The sequence below is a fragment of the Prenolepis imparis genome, unplaced genomic scaffold, assembly GCF_030444845.1.
Source record: "Prenolepis imparis isolate NDT839.2.m4 unplaced genomic scaffold, iyPreImpa1.0 SCAF_3, whole genome shotgun sequence".
NCBI lineage: Eukaryota > Metazoa > Arthropoda > Insecta > Hymenoptera > Formicidae > Prenolepis > Prenolepis imparis.
Window position 1 is genome coordinate 18,880,605 of NW_028141161.1, and position 21,892 is coordinate 18,902,496.

Below are 21,892 nucleotides of genomic sequence, written 5' to 3' on the forward strand. Positions count from 1 at the left end.
TGCTTGTGTAGTACGTTGTAATATCGAAGCGAAACCGTCGGGGCTCCTACGTCGGCGCTTTCGCACGGTTTCGAGGAGGCCTTTGTGGCTGCCCGTTGCCCGTCGATCTCGTTCCCATGTCGTGAGGCGCGCTACATCATCGACGGGCTTTTAACCGAGCCGTTCAGACGTGACGATTTTCGTGCTTCCTGATTGTTACATTCGACATGCTGGTACACGACGTCGAGACGAAAGAAAAGATTGCGGTTGGAATTATGACAACCACAAGCGTGTTATTTTTTTTTTTTAATTTCATCGTTTAAAGACGGTATATTAGTTAGTAATTAGAGGCATATTGCTAAATATGCTTTTAAAACGATACTTAAAAATATATTATTAATAGGAGTTACTTGAGTGGAAATTCAAGTTGGAAATTTATTACTTTCAACTATGACTCTAATCATGCGACTCAACAACGCCAATTAGTTGTTAATGTTACGTAATTAATTGCCTCGGCAGATACTGCATGTATCTGAGATATGTTTTATAGATAGAAAAAGTAACGTGTAGAAAAAGTAATATCGAAAAGATATTAATTTCCGTGGCGAGAAATGGTAGAACGATAGAAAGGAGCCTCGCGAAAGCGCAGGTCTTATCGTCCCTTTATCGTACCCGGCTATTCGAGCAAACGAGGGTCCGCGATGAGTTTTGGAAACGAGGTCGTGCCAGGAGAGAACGCTATTAGCCCATCTGTCTTCCCTGCTAATGATTGCGCTACCACGTGACGCTGCGCAGTTTCGACAACCTTGCGCCGACCTACTCATCGTTTATTTCCGGAATCGGTGAGCTCCCGCGTGGAGAGATGCCGATCCATCTGATAGAATTAATAGACATCGAAATCGCGGGCAAACTTTCGCCACTTACCGGTTCGATCGGTTCTTCGTGTTTCTTCCGCGGCTTCTTCGCCCGTTATATAATCTATCAGCTTTCCGCACGACGTCGCTGACCTGCCTTAAGTCTCCTATGAGGAAGCTTCACTCCTTCGCCAGACCGACCTACCATAATTTATCGGTCCACGTGATGGAGCCTAGACGGAGAGGTTTCCATCTATCATTATCGTGAGCGAAGCCATCTCTTTCGCACCTTCAATCTCCTTTCCCGTTTTGCCCCCTTCATCGACGTTGCAAGAAAACACTCTTGTCAGTGTCCCAGCATCGATCTTGCTCCGTTTTAAATGTTTCCGTGCAAGAAACTGTTGTCTACTATACGTGGAATTATTCTTTGAGAGAGTTATTTCTTGTTTATCCGCGGTTACTATTTCAGTAGAGCGTGTATGGCAAAAACTTCTGCAAGCGGTAGTGAAATAGTTTATTTGTTTTTCACAATGAACACTATGATGGAGGTTTTATGATATAAATAAATGGAGAAGACACTAAGAAAAAATAAATATTTATTCACGAATTGAAATTGAAATATTTCTTTTTACAAAAATTTGCAAGGAAACTTGTGTTTGAAATAATAATATAGAGATTGGAGATTTTTAATTACTTTTAAAGTTATCCATATAAGATAAGAAATTCAATGCAAATATGTAAGAATTTTTTAACTTACAATTGATTTTTAATCTCATTTCAGTCTTTCGAATATTGCAATTTAATTTAATTTTTATCTTTAACTTGTATAGAGAATATAAACCCATCATCTATTTTTGTCTAATATATTACATCTTTAAGAGATATATATATATTTATTTATTTATTTGCTCAATTTACAATTGACAGAGAGTATATACAATAATATACATATATAATTGCATGTATACGTAATAGCAATATATACGTAATATGTAAAATATATATATATTGCTATTACGTATATGTGCAATTATATGTATATTATTGTATGTACTCTGTCAAGTGTAAATTGAACAAAACTAGTTTAGCAGTGAAGAGGGCTTTATCTTTATGAATGCATGTGTATATTAATGTGACATAATAATACAAAGTCATGTTATCGTGCTAATAAACGGTACGGTCGTATTGTTAGTAGCTCGTCGATGTACAGACCCGTGAATATTACTATGACATTATTATCGCGGTAGAATACATCTCTATCAATTCTCTATTGAGAAATTTGGATACATAAGCTACCGGGGGTCAATGGATGACCCGAAATCAGCGAAGCGTGGTACATGGGACCCATGTGAAAGATCCCCTTCCACAACACGTGTTTATACCGTAATTATTGAGGGAGATCACGCTAAAGTGGTAAGCGATGTCGATTGTCACAAGCCTCTCTTTTGACCAACGGTTTATGTCGATAATGACAGTTTCAGCGTCGTTTCATCATTCGCCGAGACCGCGCCGTGTACGTAACGCAATGGGATCGAGAAATTTAATTAAGGACCGGTATAATTTCTCGCCAGTTCTCTCGTACCGTTAACGACCTCCTCGCGGCGCTCGCCCTTTTATTATTTGACGGCGAGTATCAGCGCGAACTACTCGGGACGAAAATGTCGCTAGCAGAAGCGGAGCAGCAATAGCGGCGTCTTCTTTCGCTCTCCGCCCACAAACTTCATCGCCGCATCTCTACCCGGTTTTAAACCGCGCTCGCGCCCTTAATTCCGTTACCAGCACTCTCGTCACGTTATGCCGCGATAACCGCAGGTCACCCGATTTAATAACTCGTTTACAGGAAGATGTCGACTATCATTAAAGCGCCGTTTCGTGATATCCGCTCCCTCCTTCCTCTTCTCCCGGCGCGACTCTGTACGGAGAAAGTTAGATATCTTTGTTGAGGGGCGACCGATATCATTTCCGCTGGTCTTTGTTCCCGGTAACGATACGAGTGAGTGCTGTCATTTCGATCTCGCATCGGACTCGCGGATGCGCTCTTTACGGCTTTATTTAGTGTGCGCGCGCGCATGCCGTAAAAGCGGCACGATAGAGAGATAGAGAATTGTAGTCGTCTCGTTGCACGTCATATAAAGATGCATGCACTCGAAGATAACATTCGCTTGTGAAATCGTAACGAAGGAGATTCTGCACGGCGGAACGCTGATATTTGTTCCAATATGATGCAGACAATTCAGGAAATATCGCGTCGTCTATCGTATCATATTTTCATATGTGCGAGAAACTTAGCTGTGTGGAAAATATTTTCATTCATTCGGATGCATCGCACATCCATCTCAATCCTCGACTTACCATACGTTAAGTAGCCACTTCCATTGCAAAGGTACTTTGCATTTAAATGCACTTCCCATTTTTTCGTTTAATGTCACTTAACATTCATGTTTTTGCGATTCATCGTCAAGCTTTTAAAATCCGCACTATCTCTTTCATCTGTCTTTTTTTGTATTCTTTTCAAATTTTATCAATTTATACTTTAACATAAATATATTAATTGCTATTGTCATTGTATAGATACGTAATAAACTTCTATATAATTCTGATAAGCATATACTAATTATGCCATTTACATATGCATGGAATTTATAACGTGTAATAAAACAACATTTACACATGACATATACATACATGAACTTTCATTGCAATTTTATTGCAATTTCTTGCTAATGTACTGAGCTCGTAATCGTCGACACGTTGATATTTCGCGTTATTTCATAACATTCGTTCGGATTAAGCACACAGATCAGTCGTCTGAGATAACTCTATCGATTAGATGCCCAGCTATTCTAACGCACTTCAACATTTGCAAAATGACGTGGCTGATAGATAGCTACGTTTGTCTTAGCATTAGAGTAATTGTGAAATCGATTGCTGTTTTATAACATTATCAGATATGATATCATTCTATTAATAAAATTTTCCAGTAATCGTATAAGAGAATGTTTTTAAACGTAAAAAATTTACAAACATATTTAAGTAGAGAGATTTAAAGAAATAGAATGTATAAAATTAATTTGTGCAAAAATTTTTTTCTCTTGATTTTATTATTTCAAATAATTTTTCAGCTTTTCTCTCTATTTATCTCTTATAAGAATAAATCTGCTTTTGTAAAAAGATACAATTGAATTCATAAATGATTAAACTGCGTTATTATTTCTTTAGACACGTTTTGATATTGATAACTTTAACAACCGTGCAATGTTGAAGAGCTTTACGTTTTGATAGCTCATCAAAATTAATGTGTGCCAGCTTTCCATTATATTCCTCGAGATTAGACTCTCCAATTCAATCTGCTTGTGACGTAAGCGCAAGCAGCGTATTACGAAAGGTTATTCGCGGTTAAGCCTTGCTTATCAAGAAGAGACGAGAGATGCGCAGGCGTTGATTTACGATCACGCGTGCGATCTTTTAGAGATGACTTGAGGAAGAAGAAGAAAGTTGCATTCTATGATCAAGTGCCCAGGGGTCGCGAATACAGTAACGCAGGTGCAGGGTAACAGCTTGCTTGCTTCTTAAGTACACTGGACAGATGCCATAGGTATGCAGCCGTCTGCCTCATCAAAGACCACTTGCATTATGACTGCATCATATAAGGCAAAAATTACTTCCCGAAACGGACAGTTCTTTATACTTTTGATATATCGATGACGTAATGGACTATGTTATTGAAAGAAAGAGTACGGCGATTTAAAAAAATATATATATTAAAAATACATTTTTTTTTACTGGATATATATTTCCGTAACGATATGCAACATATATATTTTTTATATTGCAAATAAATAACTTTTTTTAAAATCTATTACGAGATGTTATCGAATCGAGAAAGAATGTTTGGTACATCATTCCGATATTAACTTATATCAAGCGAGCACAAAGCGGACGAATAATCCGCTTCTCTTTATTATCCATGCAAACGCGACATTCGAGTTGTTCCGTATAGCGTGGTGGCCGGTAGTTTTTTTCTCTCAAAGTATATGTGCGTGTCGAGACCTCGTTTTCAAAGTGCGTCGATTCTCTACGGTGCCGTTCAAGGTCGCGTGAAAAGAGATTCCGGAGACCAGACCGTATCGTTCACCAAGGTTACGCCACAAAGCGGTACAAATGGTCGTCCTTTCAATATCCGTGTCACTTAATCGGAACAGATCGACAAAGTGCAATCAACCGTTTGACGTTCCGTGACCAATGATCTTTTTTCTTATTTCGTATAAGCCGCAGGGTTTACGTACGGAATAAAAAAACATGGTATGCTTATTTGTAAATGTAGTACTGCATCTGTACTGACATGAGTCATTTATTGCCATTATCTTATGCGTACAATTTTTTATCACGAGTTTAAGAATATTTATTTTCAAATTTTTTATTTTCTTTATTCAATATTTGTTTAATTTACAAAAATCTTATAAGTTATTGAAATATACATAGATCGTTACATTAGAAAATATAAATTTCTATTGAATGTATAAAATTTTTATTCAACTCATACAGACCATATGCTCTTTATGAGAAGCAATTCTATTCTTCAAATTGTGCCTAATGGTACATGTTTCATCGTTCCATCTTCGAAGAATGGTACTCTTTCTAGAAGGCAATTTTATCTTTCTTGAAAATATTCATAGCGCAAAATATTATACCATTCCATTTTATTATGCGCATCATTTTATGTTATAATTTCCATAATTGGAATAACTTTTGCAAGAAAGAGAGAGATAAAGAAGATCCACTTGTCTATTTATATCATAAAATATCAGATAGGTTATTTTTCTTTTTTTTTTTTAATATTATACATCTATCTTTTGACAGCTCATACATTATTACGCTTCGTTAAATTTTAATTTTAATAATCTCGATAACTTTTATATTTTTTATATAACTTTAGTATGAGCTTTTATTTTCCTCTTCGTTAAGAATAAACCGATGAGACATATCGTAGATAAAAACAATGATTTTCACAATCCGTGTTACTTGCGTTTCTAGATTATTATCTATTCTATTTATTATTTTTGTTTATTTTTTAGTTTTACAGATTATGTATAAATATTTTTATTAGAAACATTTTAAAGCAATGGGCAATTAAATTCTTTAATTTAAAACACGCGAGAATACCAAACATAGAGCAAACTGTTAGATTTAATCTTGATCGGTTACACATCATCCTTGTTGCAATCTCATTAATAGTCGCCAGGTGTCGAACGACAAAAACGGCGTAAAAGTCTCATGTCAGGCAGGTGAGAAGGAAACACCGGAAGATTCTTTCCAGAAGCCGTACGTGCGTAAGTGTTTGAGAGATGAGCAGCATCTCATTGCGGCTCTCGAAAACACCTGAGTCGTGAAACCGTCAGTTAGGAAGTGCATTAGTCATGTCTAAAAGGAATGCTGCAAGCATGGCTGTGTAATCTCAGATCTGCCTTTGTCCCGACATGGTCTTTGTTCAAAGCAAACTGATATAGTCGTTGCCAGTCAACAGTAACAACAGTTAATTTTCTGACATGCGATACAGCAAAAATATGACAATAATACAACTTGCTCAGAATCCATCGATTGGTAAATGACGCTTGATATTACGCATACATTAATTTTCTTTTTAAAAAGTTGGAATGCTATAAATTGTGCTGAAATTATTGTTACTCCGATACGAGGAGATTCGTCAAACAATTTAATATTTGAGAATTGAAAATGAACAGTAACAAACAGTAATATATTATATATTGATTTTTAAAAAATTAATATTGCTTGTATCTTACGTCAGAAAATTCTGAATAAATATTTCATTGCAGTGTTAACAGATTCGCGTTAGAATTTGCTTTTCACATACTTTCCAAGTTTATTCGTAGGAAAAACTGTCGCGGAAAAATGCGCGGGAGCGCATTAGTTTATAACGTGGCGTAGTGATTTGCAGCCTTTCACGAACAAAATTCTTTTCCTTCGAAGAAACCGACGTGCTGCTGCACACGCGGTAAAACGCCGGGGCACACACAATTGTAAACGTCGGAAAGAATCGTCCGGGGCGAGAAAATTTCAAAACTGCGCGAAATACTACTTCTAACGATGTATTTGCGATTCGACCCGTCCCTCCCATGTACAGACTGACCCGTTTCCCTTCGGCTGAAAACTTGACTGCCGGTGCGATGCAAAGTTCCGTCTTAAAATAGCAGCGTTGCGCCCCGGCATTTGAATAAAGACCGAAATTAAAGTCCGACCTTAATTTCGAGAACTGCAGCGGCAGGACGACGACGACGAGGAGGTAGTGAACGAAGCCTCACAAAGAAGCGCTCGCGATTTGCGTCTTGCGCTTCGGGCTCTCGTATGAGAGTGCGCACGAGCCGCATATATGCGCTCGCGGTATACGCGTAGGATATAATTAAAATTCGCAAAATCATATACTTATTAAAATTAATGCCGGCGTATTACAATAAAGTATACAATCTCGTTTGCTCGCGCTGCGTTACTTTACGTTACTCTTCGCTCGAGTCGCGTACCGTATAATTTTTTCCGTTCCGTTTTCTTTTTTACTCGTGATGGCCGCTGATGCAAAAGAGGATTGCGTGCCGCCAGGATAGGTTAAGGGGCTTTACTTAACGTAGGAGGCGAATAAGGGTGCGCGAGAGAGGGAAGAAGCAGAGAGACACGTGTAAGGAGTATGTATATGCAGTGGTATAGGAGAGAGCTCTTGTGTGCGAGGGACCAGACCGGATCACACTAATTAAATCATACTCAGAGCCACCGTATTGCTCAAGCTCCCACGTAGCATGTGATCTTGCGCGCTCTCGTTCGATAGGTTTTGATATTCCGTCCTGTATTTTATCGACGTACGAATTTGTAAACATGTCATCCCGCAAGATAGCAGGTATATACCTGTATGTAAGTAACGTTTCGTTGAAAATTGTTCGGCTATCATTATAGTCGCCGTGAGACAAGCAAGTTTATTGAACAGCCTTCGAGAAGGCCTGAAATTACCGTCGTCATCGAAACGAAAAGCGCGTACTGCCAGGCAGAAGAAGGTACGAGCGTACTTTATTCGTTGCGTCCATGCGTACATCGTTCTCTGACTTTTTTAATTAAAACGTCGCTGCAGGTAGCGGCTGAACGACCTATGCATCCACTCTCTCCCGTATCCTTCGGACCGGCTTTTTTCCCCTGGCGTTGCAGTTGGCTAAAATCAAGTAACCCAAATTAATTAGTTTTAATAATTCATGAATTACGTTTGACTCGCGAGAGCGAGGCAGTTTGATTCGTTTCTACGAGTAAATAACGCGCGGACAGTGGTACCGGAACATTTTTCTCTTGATTAAGCATTCATATCGCAAAACGAGTGATACTCACCTTTTGGTGTGTCTTTTATTTTCTCTCCCTCTCTCTCTCTTCCTCTCTGCATCCATTTCGTATATTTCTGTTTCACGCCGTCTCGTTCGCGCCATAAGCGGGTTTAGCATCGGTACTCTTCTAGCTTCAAGTTTTAATGGGATCGCAGTCGCGGACGATCTCGACGAGCAAGGTAACACGGGAAAAACTAATCCCTTGAAAATCCTACTGCTGTGTAGTGCGAGAATTACGCGGTCAACGAAGCATGCCGAACGCACTCCACTCGTATTTCCATTCAACGTCAGAGCGCCAGTTCCAATTACGCGACGCAATTGCACGCGCCAATTCGTGCTAAAGGGACTCTTGTCTCTCGCCAAATCGACGATATAATCAAGATGTATCCGTTGCTGGACACTTTTTCTCGAGAACTCTCGAGACACGTATCGATGATGCGTTTTTAATATTGCAAGTTTTATTCAGCGTTATTCTTTGACGTTAAAAAAAATATATTTTTTCACAACGCGATATTTTATAGTGCTCGGATATATGCTAGATATGAAATAACTCTCCAATGAAAATGTGATTTTTGACTTACTGACTAATTTATAATTAATATTACTTATTTATCTTCATTATAAAGGGAAATGATGACTCTCGTCCATTGCCAATTTAAATATTTTTAAATGTACGTCACCAGTTTGGCTCGCGTTCATAAGCGGCTTGGAAATTATACAATATTTAAGACAGTCATTACATTATTCATGAAATTTTTGTGTGAAATATATTGCAATTAGAACTTTCAAAATTTCTATTAGATTCGTTTAATTAACAGTTTTATGACAATTTATGTGCATATTAATTACATATATTAATATTAGTTATAGTTATTATATTTTGAATAGATCTAATTTTTTAATAAAAGAGAAAAATTTCAACATATCTTTTTACGATATATATTTTCACAATCCGCACGAATAATATACATTTTAACACGACATAAAAAATTACACCCCATGATCTTATCTCGAAATATCAAACATAAACTTAGTGACACTCGTTGATATCAAAGCTCGAGACAATCGCGATATATATCGTTTAACACATGCCGCGATCTACAAGTTTGATCGTATACGTGCATATACATATTTCCGCCGCGAGAATGTCGAGGTACGATAGTATATGCGTCCGGGGGGGATTCTGTGACCTGGCGAAATGTCTGCCGTCAGCGACGTGCGCGAGGAACGCACGAGAAAATGTGCGGTGAAGCGAGTGTAGGAAGCTGAAGATATAGAAGACGATACGGAGAGATTGTAATATGATAAAAAGAAGAACAATAGATATATATAGAGCGAAAGAGGAAAGGCAGATGATATAAATTTGAGACGCGTGGAGAGGAACGCGATGTAAAGATATACGTGCAGATTCGCGCACACGCGTCAAAAGTTACGGAGGAATTTTTTAATCACAGATTCCTGATGTATAATAATTTTCAATTAGGTCGACATTTTATATTTTCTATTTTTTTATGGTTTATTTTTTCGATTAATCTTTGCTTCGTATAAAAGTACATTCATGTACTATATATACGCTTAACATAAAAGCGTAGCCGACATTGTCAGTTTATACGCTTGACGATGTGAAAAACTAGTCGTCACGGAGAGGCCTATATTTTATTTAACGCACCATTGTTAAAAGACGATCAATTCTGTCCGCGCCGTTCTTTTCTCGACATCTTTCCAGGCTTGCATCGCTGGAATGCGCCTGGCGCGGGAACTTCCAAGGCGCAATATTGTTTCTTTCGACGTTTTAATTGCTTTCCAGATGCCCGCAGCTAATCTGCGGTGGAATCCACCCGTCCACCGTCATCGTGCCATCGGCGGTATAACGTCCCGCTACGGTACGGTATCCGGGCGCGCCGAATTCCACCTGCAAACTCATCTCTTCCCTCTTGCCGTCTCTCGATGCACGTGCCCAAGCGAGGTCGTTTATCCCTTAAGCGGCCCTTTAATTGGTCCAGGATCTTCTTTGTAATCCCGCACTTCCTCTGTGGAACTCTCGCCGATCGTCTCGATACGCGGGCGGTTCCTTTCTTTTTCCCTCGCTCCAGTTTCTTATCTCCTCCCTTTCGGTACCACGCGACGACTCGTCTCCGATGTACGTGGCATGCGAACCTGGGGGATCTCTGCGTGAGAAAGAGCGGATTCCGTGACGCGTAGCGGTGCAGAGTACGGTATCGTGTAGTGGCTTTTATTACGGCCCCGATGTGGTTTTCCCTTAGATTTCTTAACCCCTTAAGGAAAGAGAAAAGTTTGTAAGCGCTGTTCGTGCGCTAGCGAAAGTCATATTACCTACCGCAAAAAAGCCACGCTCGAGATTTCCGACGATGAATCTTGTGCAATTTTTACGAAGTCCGAACTTCAATTGAGGTTGCATAACTTTATTATTTAAAGTTTTTCGCGCGAGGCTTCTCGGTGAGCGCCGAACGCGATTCGCGGTATTTATAAATATAATATAATCTAATTATATATTTCAAACAGAAAAGAATGTATATATATTCTGAATAAGAATCTAATAGTAATTAATGAACTTTAAACGCGATAGTAAATAAATATATATAGTAGTACTAATTATAAAATAATACTACTATAATGATACTATTATAATAAAATATATAATATTAAGATATATATTTTTAAAGCATCGGCAATAATTTTATTACATTTCTGCTTATTATAAATGACGAATTGGCTCTTAAATATTAGACATTTCTTTTGAAGGAAAAAATCATACTATGATCGACATAAAGAGCGAATAAATACGCAAATCCGTCTCGCAATACATCAAACTAAAGGAAGCTTGATCGGTGTGCCCTTTCCGCCCGAGTCGAAGCAATGTTTTCTTATCTTATTGAAAGTGTCAGTGTCGCGCGGGCACAACTTATTCGCTGATTCATTCCGCTCGAGACCAATTTCTCTAGAAACCGTATCGGCGTCGTAGGTACGTCATGCATTTCGCGGAAACGATGGTCACGCATCGTCGTCGCCAAGTGTCACGCTAACATCTTGCACTCGTTTTATTTTCGATCCCCTTTCTCTTCTAAGGAGGATGAGTCCACGTCGTCGCGATCGGGTTCAGCCTCGTCGAGAACATGGTACACCAGGTACACCGCAGTCGCCCCCCTCGGTCGTTGCACGCGGCGCCCGACTCAGTTCCGAATAAATCACAAGGCCTAAAGGAATCTCGCTTGCGATCTCGTTTTAATGCAAACCGTCTCTTGCCCTCCTCCCCTCTGGTTCCCCCTCATTTTCTCCTCTCCATCTGCCACCGTCCTCCTTCTCTCGAGAATCCTCTGTCTCTCTCCTTCCTCGCCTCTCACGACGCCCGGACGCGCCGTCTATATTTCACCAGTCGGCTGGGAAAGAAAGATAAGGTGCTAATGTCAGATACTATTTCAATATAACTGCGTATTCGCGTCGCGTGGGAGGAGAAAGCGCGAGGTTGCCGAAGCAGCAGGGGGAGGAAAAAAACGAGACATCCACCGACAGAGAGAAAGCTCTATATCAGGTGCCCAAGATACCACCGCGAATGTGCGCGTTTCTTCGCCACCGTAAATGGGGGGTGAAGACGCTATAGCGCGAGGTTGGCGAACAGACGACGACGATATCAGGTTTTGCGCGTGTACGCATTGCCGTCGTCGTCGTCCGTCTCTTCTCTTTTGTCTTCGTCCTTCACCTCGTCTTCTTTTTCTTCTCCTTCGTTCGCTGCCCCCTCGAGAGTATTCCCCCTCGACTTGTTTCTCACGCTCGCCACGGGTAGACTGATCGCAACATCGGCCGATTCGGCCCTTCTTCTTCGTATATATACCTCTACCTACCTATCTACCTATTCCCGATCTACTTTGTCGTGCGAGGGCAGGGGGAGCCGGACTTAAGCCCGTTAAATGGAATTAATAAGCTTTACTATGCATGCACCAGCCCGTGAAATACGATACCGGCTGGCGGGCTCGTTAGGACAACGGGGGAAGGCTTTGTGCCTTCAAGGCTAAAACCCCTACCCTCGTAGGTCACTCCCCTCTCATCCCCCTCCTATCCTCATCGCGTGTATTTATCAATGCGGATGACCGTAATTTCACTTGCATCGTCTAACGTTAATGATTACTTTTCTTATTTGCGTTATTAATGTGTAATTTCTTTCTTATAATTATTAATAATTTCTCTCTCGAATAAGCGTAGAAAAATAAAATAGTTTCTTTTATATAGCATCTCAAAAATAGAATAATTTGCAGCGGCAGACAATAATAATCAACCAACACGCGAAAATGAAATAATTTATTGGGTATTCAAGTCAGATTGTTTGCAGAAAGGATTTGTATTCGAGAGCTTAAATCTTCTACCCGTATCGATGTCTCCTCTTTTTCTCTTCAATTTTCTCTCACACCCTTCCTTCTCAATGCGTACACATGGCCATAATTTCACCTACATAGCCTATTAACGTTGATAACTACTTTCCTTACCTACATTAATTACTTTTCTTATTCTCTCGTAGTCACGGAGAATTAAATTTACGTTGACTATTTTTATAAGAATATTTTATGGAGGTAGACGATAACAATCAATCATTGCATAAACGTCAAGTAATCTATGAAATATTTGTCAAGTTTCGACGATATTGAAATTTTGTTTAAAAAAAAACCGTACGCACGATAGAGTTCCGTCATTTTTCGAAGCCTTATCTTTTTTTACAATAGCATATATTTCACTCTTTTCTTAGCTAATTTACACGTCACAAAATTTTGCCAAGCCAAGTATAAGACGCTCCATTATTTTTAAGTCGTACGAATTTTTTTAACACAGTCGTATCGATCTCTTAGAAAGGAATCCGAGAGAGCACAAATCAAGTAGAGAGGCACGCAACGATTCGCATTACCGCGAGATTACGAACAGTCCGAACAAATGTCCGAACAAATGTCTTTGGAGTCTAAACCAGCTTAGAAAGTTTTCTTATTCCATAGCACGGCTATATTGTACCGCGAACTTTCCTGGACTTCCCGGAGGCTCGTCGTCGTCCTATTTCATTCGCTATGCAGTCGGCGTATTTCAGTTATCCGCGTGACTTGGGCGATGCCGCACGTCAATTGGCAGCCACGTGGATTTTCGTGCCTTTCCAAGGAAAGGAAAACCGACCCGAACTTCAACCACCCGAATTCGCGCAATCCCGGCCGACGCGACGGCCTCGAGAAACTTCTCGTTCGCGTCGACGATTCGAAGTCACGTCGCGATTCCATCTCGCCGAGAGAGACGAATCGTTCGCTGCGCTTTTTGCGCGACCAACCCACCTTCGCCTCGCTCCTCTCCCTCGTACCCCTCGCTTTTTATCGTTCCGCCGCGCATTTCTGCGCTCTTTGCTGTTCTCTCGATTGCCCGGGTAACCCCCGACACCCCCGACCCCGTCTTCTGATCCTTGTAGACTTTACAGTTTTTCTGTGATCCCCCTCTTCCCCTTTCCCCGTTCGTTTGCCTCGCATTTGCGATTCGTGCCGCGATCTGGCGCGAAAATAAAAAGGAGCAGGCGTATGAAAATATACCGGGCGAAAATGACATTTTTTTGGGCGAATGTGCAAAGTGAGCCGTCGCCGAAGAAAGATGAATCGATAAACTTGAGGTATATCAGTGTTTTTCACGATTTGCATATGTAGATATGTAGGTTTGTATCCAACTTTTCCGGCCGAGATTGTTACATTTGCGAAAAAAATGTGCGCACAATGGAGTTATAGCTGTACAGTATATTTTAGAATTCTCGATATGTTTTTGTTGTTTTCGAGAGAATCTGTGCTTCGTTTTTGAAACACACACTTGCTGTTTACCGCAATTCAATAGGGAATTTTGTTATTCTTTTTCGCGAACGCATTTTTAGCTTTACAGCGCAGCGCGAGCAAAAATGTGATATGGGAATATCTCATTTTTTCAGATGTTACGATATTACTTTTTTCAAATGTTTAAGCAACAAAAATAAAAATTATCTGTTTGCTAACTTCTATAATGCTCTTTATTTTCTGCAATTGCGTATTCCGCGGTTGCCGAACTTTATTCTTATAATGATAGAATGCGATAGTTATAATTCGTAGCAACACCGAATATAAGAAATTTTATATCACGTTGAGAGAAATATATTTTGAAACCGCTCATAAATCCGTCAACATTTCTATGGTCGATATTTGTTTTCTATAGTAGCCGTGATTTAAATGCAAAAAGAATCTGATTCTACTATTTTTTTCGATCAATTCTATAAAAATTTTCGAACAGCTTTGTATATACATATAAATCTTCCGGCGTATTTATATATGTATACGATGCACGTATATACACATAAAAGTTTTACCTGTTTCCGGCGTGATAAACATTTAATCCAATAGATTGCAAGCTTCTTCTTGCGTAAAAGTACAAAACTACGTGAAACGAGTTTGCGATAAAGATATGGGAAAAGACGGTCGCAAAAATACTGCTACTGATTCCTGCTTACCACAAGCTTTACATTGCTCGATACTATCGATATATGTCGGTCTCAATTTCGTATGATTATATCATTTGTATTTTCAGTGCCAAACTCTTCTCTTCCTCTCTCTTTCTCTGTGTCTTGAGACACAACGAAATTATTTTTTGACATATCTGAGAACGAAATTATATAATTTTTTATTAAATCTAACTAGTAAGTAGAAAAAATTAGCAAGTATTAAATATATTTTTTATAATTTAAAATGTTACATCTAAAACTAGTTTCATACATACACGTATATATATATCAATATCGATTAACTTTAATTGTAGCTTTATCTCTTTATCGCTCTTATATCTAATTCTACTTTTAAAACGGGATAAATAAATTCCATCAAACATTAAAAAACTGTCTAACAACGTTACATATTAACACATTGATTTGATTCCAATTGCACGAGATACCACTCAGCGTGTAATCAGATCTTTCGTGCATCTTGTGTTTCCATCACGGGAGATAGAGAGAGGTGGTATATCGTGACGGTGGACCGTTTGCCGAATCCGATAACCCTTTCAGCGAATCGAAAGACTTAATCAGTTGTCCGTGCAGATACGGACGAGATACCACCGAGGACTGCTTTCCTGCCTCAATATACATGTACCGAGTCCGAGATTGAAAATTCGCAGTCTTTAATGCAAGACAATGCAACGTGCGCGGTATATATAGAGTCGCGTGTTCAAGTATGCCAAGCGTGCAAAACGCATCGCGCACCGCTACGTGCCCACCAATAACAATAACAATAACTCTGGATTCCGGTTATTTTGCATACTCGAATAATCGGATGCCACCTCTGCGCCTCCCTTTCTCTCCTTCCTTCCTTGCCCCAGCTTGGAGCTGGCTCGCACGCTCCGTCTTGGAACCGACGCATCTCGCTTTGCTTGGCAAGTTACCAGAAATTTATTTGCTTGCCAACGAACTCGTCTAAGTCCATTGATTCCTCCTCCGAAGCTCCTTCGAGAGCTTCGAAGAGATTTACCTACCCGCCGTTTACTTGGAGCTGCTTTTGATGTTGCTACTATCGATCCGTCTCGCAAAACCGGATGACCTGCAAAGCGAATAGCGCGAGTAATAGTAATCTTTACCTTTATCGCGGATATCAATAGCTTCAATAGCCTAGTACTGAAACGTCGAATGTTGTTGGCCCGCGGATTGTAAGAGTGAAAGAAAGATTTAACTGTGGAAGAGCGCGCGTTTTACCTTTTATTTCAATTCAGAAAAGATGTAACAGTTACATGGATCGCGTTACTTTGAAAGAGTTTGCGAGAATTGCTATGCGTTCATTACTTTAATTGCATTTTTTTAATTAAAAGCTTTGCAATACTAGATAATTGTGACTGTAGTATAAATATCGATTTTACGTCTCTTTGAGATTCAATAAGCATATAAATTAATTATTTATGAGGAAATTTTACGAGTGAAACCACCTTCTTTATTTCTTAAAATTTGATAATTAATTTTACTCTTTTTAGGACGATAGTCTGAAATTCCTACAATATTGATCGATATAATTCTGACAATGAGATGGTTCTCTCTTTACAAGTGGCATGAATAACAAAGCGGATCGTAATCAGACGAGAAAGTATGATGACGATGTCATAAAGTTCTATGTATATGCACGTCGTATATATACGAAAAATCCTCGCGAGAACTTTGAGATGAAATAATTTCAACTCCTATTCCCTTTTCTGGAACTGCTCTTCCGTGTGGCGTCCCTCTGTTCCTCGAATATTATTTTAAATATAAAACGCCGAAACGCTTTTTTTTTTTGCGCTATACGCTCACATTTCGCAAAACTTCTCCCGCGTCCTTAATTAAGAATTAATTAATTAATTCTTTCTCATGAATAGGTATCGCGATTTTGCACTGTACACCAAAAAATTTTACCATCTTCCTTTCGCAATGTGACGAGAATTTATCGGAATTATTTTTAGAGAAATATTCTTCGCATATTATCCTTCGTTTCGCCGAACGAAAATCAAAGCGCGCCGACGGTTGACAGTTTTCGAAGTATAAGCGCACGTAAATGCACGTTCGAGAAACGATGCACAATCCCCGGTTCCCACGCAATTGCGTGACTAAGCGCGCGCTGCTAATTACGCTGACAGCACTCGCACGAATTGTAATTAAAATTTCGTTTCGTAGCGAAACGTAATAGCGCCAGCGGATTTGGTATCGCCGCGGCGTTTTTTAATCCGACGAATCGCCGCGGCAGCTGCCGACTCGAACTAATTAAGCTCTCATTTGGCCGCAAACGCACGAACGGCCGACATTTTAAGCGATTGCTCGCCGCGTTCTGACATTTCGCCGCGGAATCTCTCGAATTATCGAGGGCTCGGTCCTTCAGTTTCGCTCGGGACGTGTATTTCGATTAGTATTGAACAAGTACTAGTGAGTTTCGAATTATTATGCAATATTATATGCAATGTGTTTGTAACATCCTTGAGGGAGAACCGCTCGATCGCGTATGATATTTAACCGCCGTTACGGAACAGGATAAATGGGAATGTGCGAGGTGGCCGTTAATGATCTATTACGATAAACCGCTTATTACGGCTTTCCGGAATGGGAATCGATACCCTTCTTTGTCGAGCTTGGAAATTCTCCCGATCCTAAATGTACCGCTTTGTGCTTCCTGTACAAATTGCTAAGACGGAAGGAAGAGATCTTTCATAGAGATAGTTTAAGAGAAAGAGAAGAGATATACCTATGTTGTGTATTTCGTCGGTGATATCGATATAGTGATACGTTTACACACGTAAACGATGTCGAACGTTATATCAGTATTTTGCACAAATATGTGGGAGAACACATTGAGTTTTCTGATTTTACTGATTTTACTGTTTTAATACTATATAATACTATAATATATAATATATATAGCCGAGTTTCGCTATTAATTATATTATTTCCTAATATAATTCATATTTGATATATTTTTAACATGTAATTATTTTTTAATTTAATTTTTTTTTTTTTGGGAGCAACGGAATAAAATTTAAATAATAAAAGAATTAATAAAGCTTATTGTAAAAGTGGGAGATATTTAACGTTTTATTTTTGTATTCATACAATATGTTTTTAGTATGCGATCAAAATTATATAACAAAACATTAATCTCTCTTCACCTGGAATTTCGCAAAATATACTATATTTCAAGATATATAGCAACACAAATGAACATCGTAATCTGACGCAAAATTCGTCCCACTTAGCGTGATCGCTCGCTATTCATTTTGAAAAGGGGGTTTATATTGTCGGGAGGCTTATATTGTATATTTATAAAATGCCGTACCTTTCTTAAAAGTGTCAAAACACAAACTGCCGAGTCCCAATAAAGCGACGAGCCGTAATGAGATTAACGTTTCCGCGTGTACCCAGGAATCTACGGGGAGCTGCGGGATCGGGATACGAGATTCGTGCGGGTCTCGGGGCTTTTTGACAACGATAAATAATCGGATCAGGAGCGCGCGATCGGGGACTTTGTGAGTCATCCCGCCGGGGACAATCAGACGCCCGGGACCATTGTGTGTGCCGAGTCGTTTTTCCTTCGCTGCATTCTCGCCCCGTTTGATCCTGGCCTCTCCTTATACGCAGGGAAAAATAATAATGAAGCCGCACGTGTCCCGATCTATCTGTGACTTTAGCGGGCGACGCGACCCGTCCAAGGGTGGGCGCTTTCGATGAAATGACAGACGGCGGTTAGTCTAATTGCGCGCATTCATTTATTGCATGCCAATTAGACGCTGTCCGACATTGTTGTCTCTGTCTCTTTTTCAAACCTGGACATTGCTCTGTAAAATCTAATAATTATATATGGGTAAAATATAATTATTTCTCAAGTAATATAAGCTAAATTCATATCCCCTTTTTAATATTAATGTGCAGAACATTTGATAAAGACGGAAATAGATATAAATGAATTATTCAATTTTCACTTTGAAATCGTACAATTGAGAATTAATTATTAAAATGAATTAAGAAAGTTATTAGAGTTATTTAGTTATTAGAGGAGAGATTTGCAGCGATTTGCATGGCTTTAACAAATGACAGAAAGATGCAACATATAGAGGTTGTTTTATTTCGTTAAGCAATTAATGCTTAAGATTTGCATGACGGTAATGGTTCGTTAAAACGAGAATTTTCATGTATTCAGTGAAAGAATTTTTCTCCAAATTATCTCTATTGTCACGGGAAATCATTAAATACAACGCGAGTATTGGCAAGGAAATATTAACAGAATAAAGTGAATTAAGTAGACGCTGCGCTATTAATTGCTACGATCTGATTGCGCGTAATTCATTGCCCGCGTTTCGGTGTCGCGAAATATTATCTATCTAGGCACGTATACACATATACGTAGAGTTTTATACATACACGGTGTTTCGAAACTACCGCCGTGTTATGAAAACCAAGATCTTTTTTAATAAAGTGCACACACGTGTATAATATTTTGTGTCAGAGACATATAAAACATGTTTTTTTCTTTTCTTTAGCATACTGTGTATAATTATTCATGTAAATATGAGCAAAGGAATAAAAGAATAAGAGCAATTTAATAAATTAAACTTTAATTCTGTGATTGTATAAATAAATTCTAGGTTTCTAATTAATTTGAAGCAAGATGTAATATATTAACATTTAATTTGTGTGACACTTAATATGATTGAAAGTTAATATTCAAAATTATGAAGTCACAGTTGGATGGCTTTCTAATAAAATTATACCCGTAAAGCAAAGTTGATGGCAACTTTATCAGAAGAATCAGCGATTGGAAAGTTGTGTGTGTTTGCGCGGTATCATTTTGTATAATTAAGTAGTTCCATCTTCCAGAGAGGGAATGAGGCTTATCTCTGGGAATGAATCGGGCATTAAAACTGAACGGACTCTAACGTTAATGCATTTATTATCTCTTTTACTTACGTCGTTGCCGCGATCAAAACCTCGATTAATCGACGCAATCGCGCATCGATTTTATTTCAGTGTGGCACTCTTTCTCTTTCTCTCTTATTCTCTTACACAGTATATACTTGGGCCAAGTGTGCACGATCGATGCTCACGCTGAATTGTTATGTCTCGTAGACAATGAGAGCGGGTCGAGTACAAATTATCTATCTGGTCGGTGACGTTTGTGCAATGGCCGATGCTTTCAGCTGATATCAATGATGCTCGCCATGTGGATTTCGTTAAATAGAAAGCACTTTGTTTTAATCGAAAGATTAATATACGGGGAGCATTTATACAAAACATTCAAATATATTAATGATTAATATGAATAAAAATTTGCTTTATCGTTCGAAAAAGTATACACATATATATGTTCACTCTAAATATATTCTAATATATTTTAATTTCTCTTTCTTTCTCTCTATCTCATTATTACGCTTTAGACTATATATTTTGAAATAAATTTTAAAAATCTTTTGATAAAGCTTGATAATAGTGTACATTAATATACACGCATAATAGTAATTCTATGGCTATGCGCGTGATATTAGTGATATATCAAATGCTCTGTGAACGAGTAATAAATTCAATATTCTTTCTATCTATCTATCTGTCTTTATATAAATTTTTATCTTTTTTTGTTCTTTTTATCATTTGTATTTTTTACCGCAGACTTCGTGGAACTATTAGTTACGTCATTGCCAATGATATTTGTATGTGTGTACTGACAATTTTATTCTTTTATAAAGATATCACTCATGCACGCATACACACATCTTAAAATATACAATGATAGAAAGAATGAACAAAAAGAGCGAGAGAGAGAAACAGAGTACAAATCATTTATCGATAACTTCACCAATAAAAGCGGCTTCAATGATATCAACAGATAGCGGAGAAATTACGTGGTGCGCATCGTTCTCTCATCATTCCGTTGTCTTTATTAAGTCGTAGCTATATTGACAGAATGATTTATCTTCACACTATTCATGCGCACAACGTTATGTTACATGCTACATAAATGTCATCGATATAACAACAACGTCGTTGAATCGTTATCGATATTCTCTAAAATGTGTCGTAGCTTTCGATCATGTTAAAAAAAAATCTATACCGTCGTAATGTGCGAAATAGCCTATGCGGGACGAGTCGATCGACTATCGTGATCGTTGCTTGACATGGTCGCGGTGGAGCGATAGGAGAGAATCGCGGAAGGGTAGAAAGAGATAGGAAACTAGCTCTGCAAAGGGTGAAAGAGAGAATCGGGGACGAGGGCAAAAGAGCGCGATGTGAGGTTATATGGGGTGTTGTCGAATCGTCGCGTCAGTGCTGCGTGTTTTAATTTGACGTCACTCAGCGCGTCAGTTCCATCTGGTGTTGCGAGGACTCTCCTCTCGTCTCGTCCAGGACACGCCAGTCACCAGGATTTAATATCAAACCACCCCGCTCGTTCTCGGGAAAGAGCTCGATTCTTTCTGTGTTCCCTCTCCACCCTTTCCCGCCCTTGTGTTCCCCTTCGAAGATCTCGATGATGGATTTTCCACTCGTGCGGACTGATGATGCGTTAGTCGCCATCGTCCAGTAAGTCGTAGCGCATATAATCGTCTATTCAAAGGGAGGAATCGTTCGCAAAAGAAGTACAATGACTCTTTCCATTGTATTCTTCTGTCAAAATATCTTCAAGTCTCCCTTCGAAATTTCATATTGCTCAATATCTAATGTCATTGTGATCTATTCATGAGCACGATGCAAATTATGTCTTAAAGGTTAACAAGAAAGCTAGAAAAGTCCAATTAGAAAGTACTGCCTTTTAATTAAGATTATATTCAGTAATTTCAGCAGAGATTATAAAACCTTCAACTAAGTTATAATTACCCCATCTTTATAATTTGTTACTGATTCAGCGCACTATTATATATAGTATTAATAAATAATATATCTAAAAATATTATATCGGTCACATTATAATTATAAAAATTGGAATCTTCCGGAATCTTCATAATATATTCAAAGATGGAATATATTCAAGCGGAAAGGTATTTTTGTTGACGATGAAGAATTTTATTAATTAATTTTCCGCTTTTGAGTCTATTGCGTGAATCAACGTTTACAGATCAAATATTCGATAGCATATTCGAATGATCGCTAAATTATATTATTGTGCAGAAATAAATTTTCTCTTTCATACTATTATTACGAAAATA

General features: G+C 38.7%; 1 protein-coding gene across 4 annotated transcripts in view; it reads left to right on the forward strand.

The window, feature by feature from the left end:
- The window catches only part of LOC145934021 (uncharacterized), a 307,073-nt gene that overhangs the window by 21,848 nt on the left and 263,333 nt on the right, over window positions 1–21,892 (forward strand). The gene's annotated exons all lie outside the window — the stretch shown is intronic.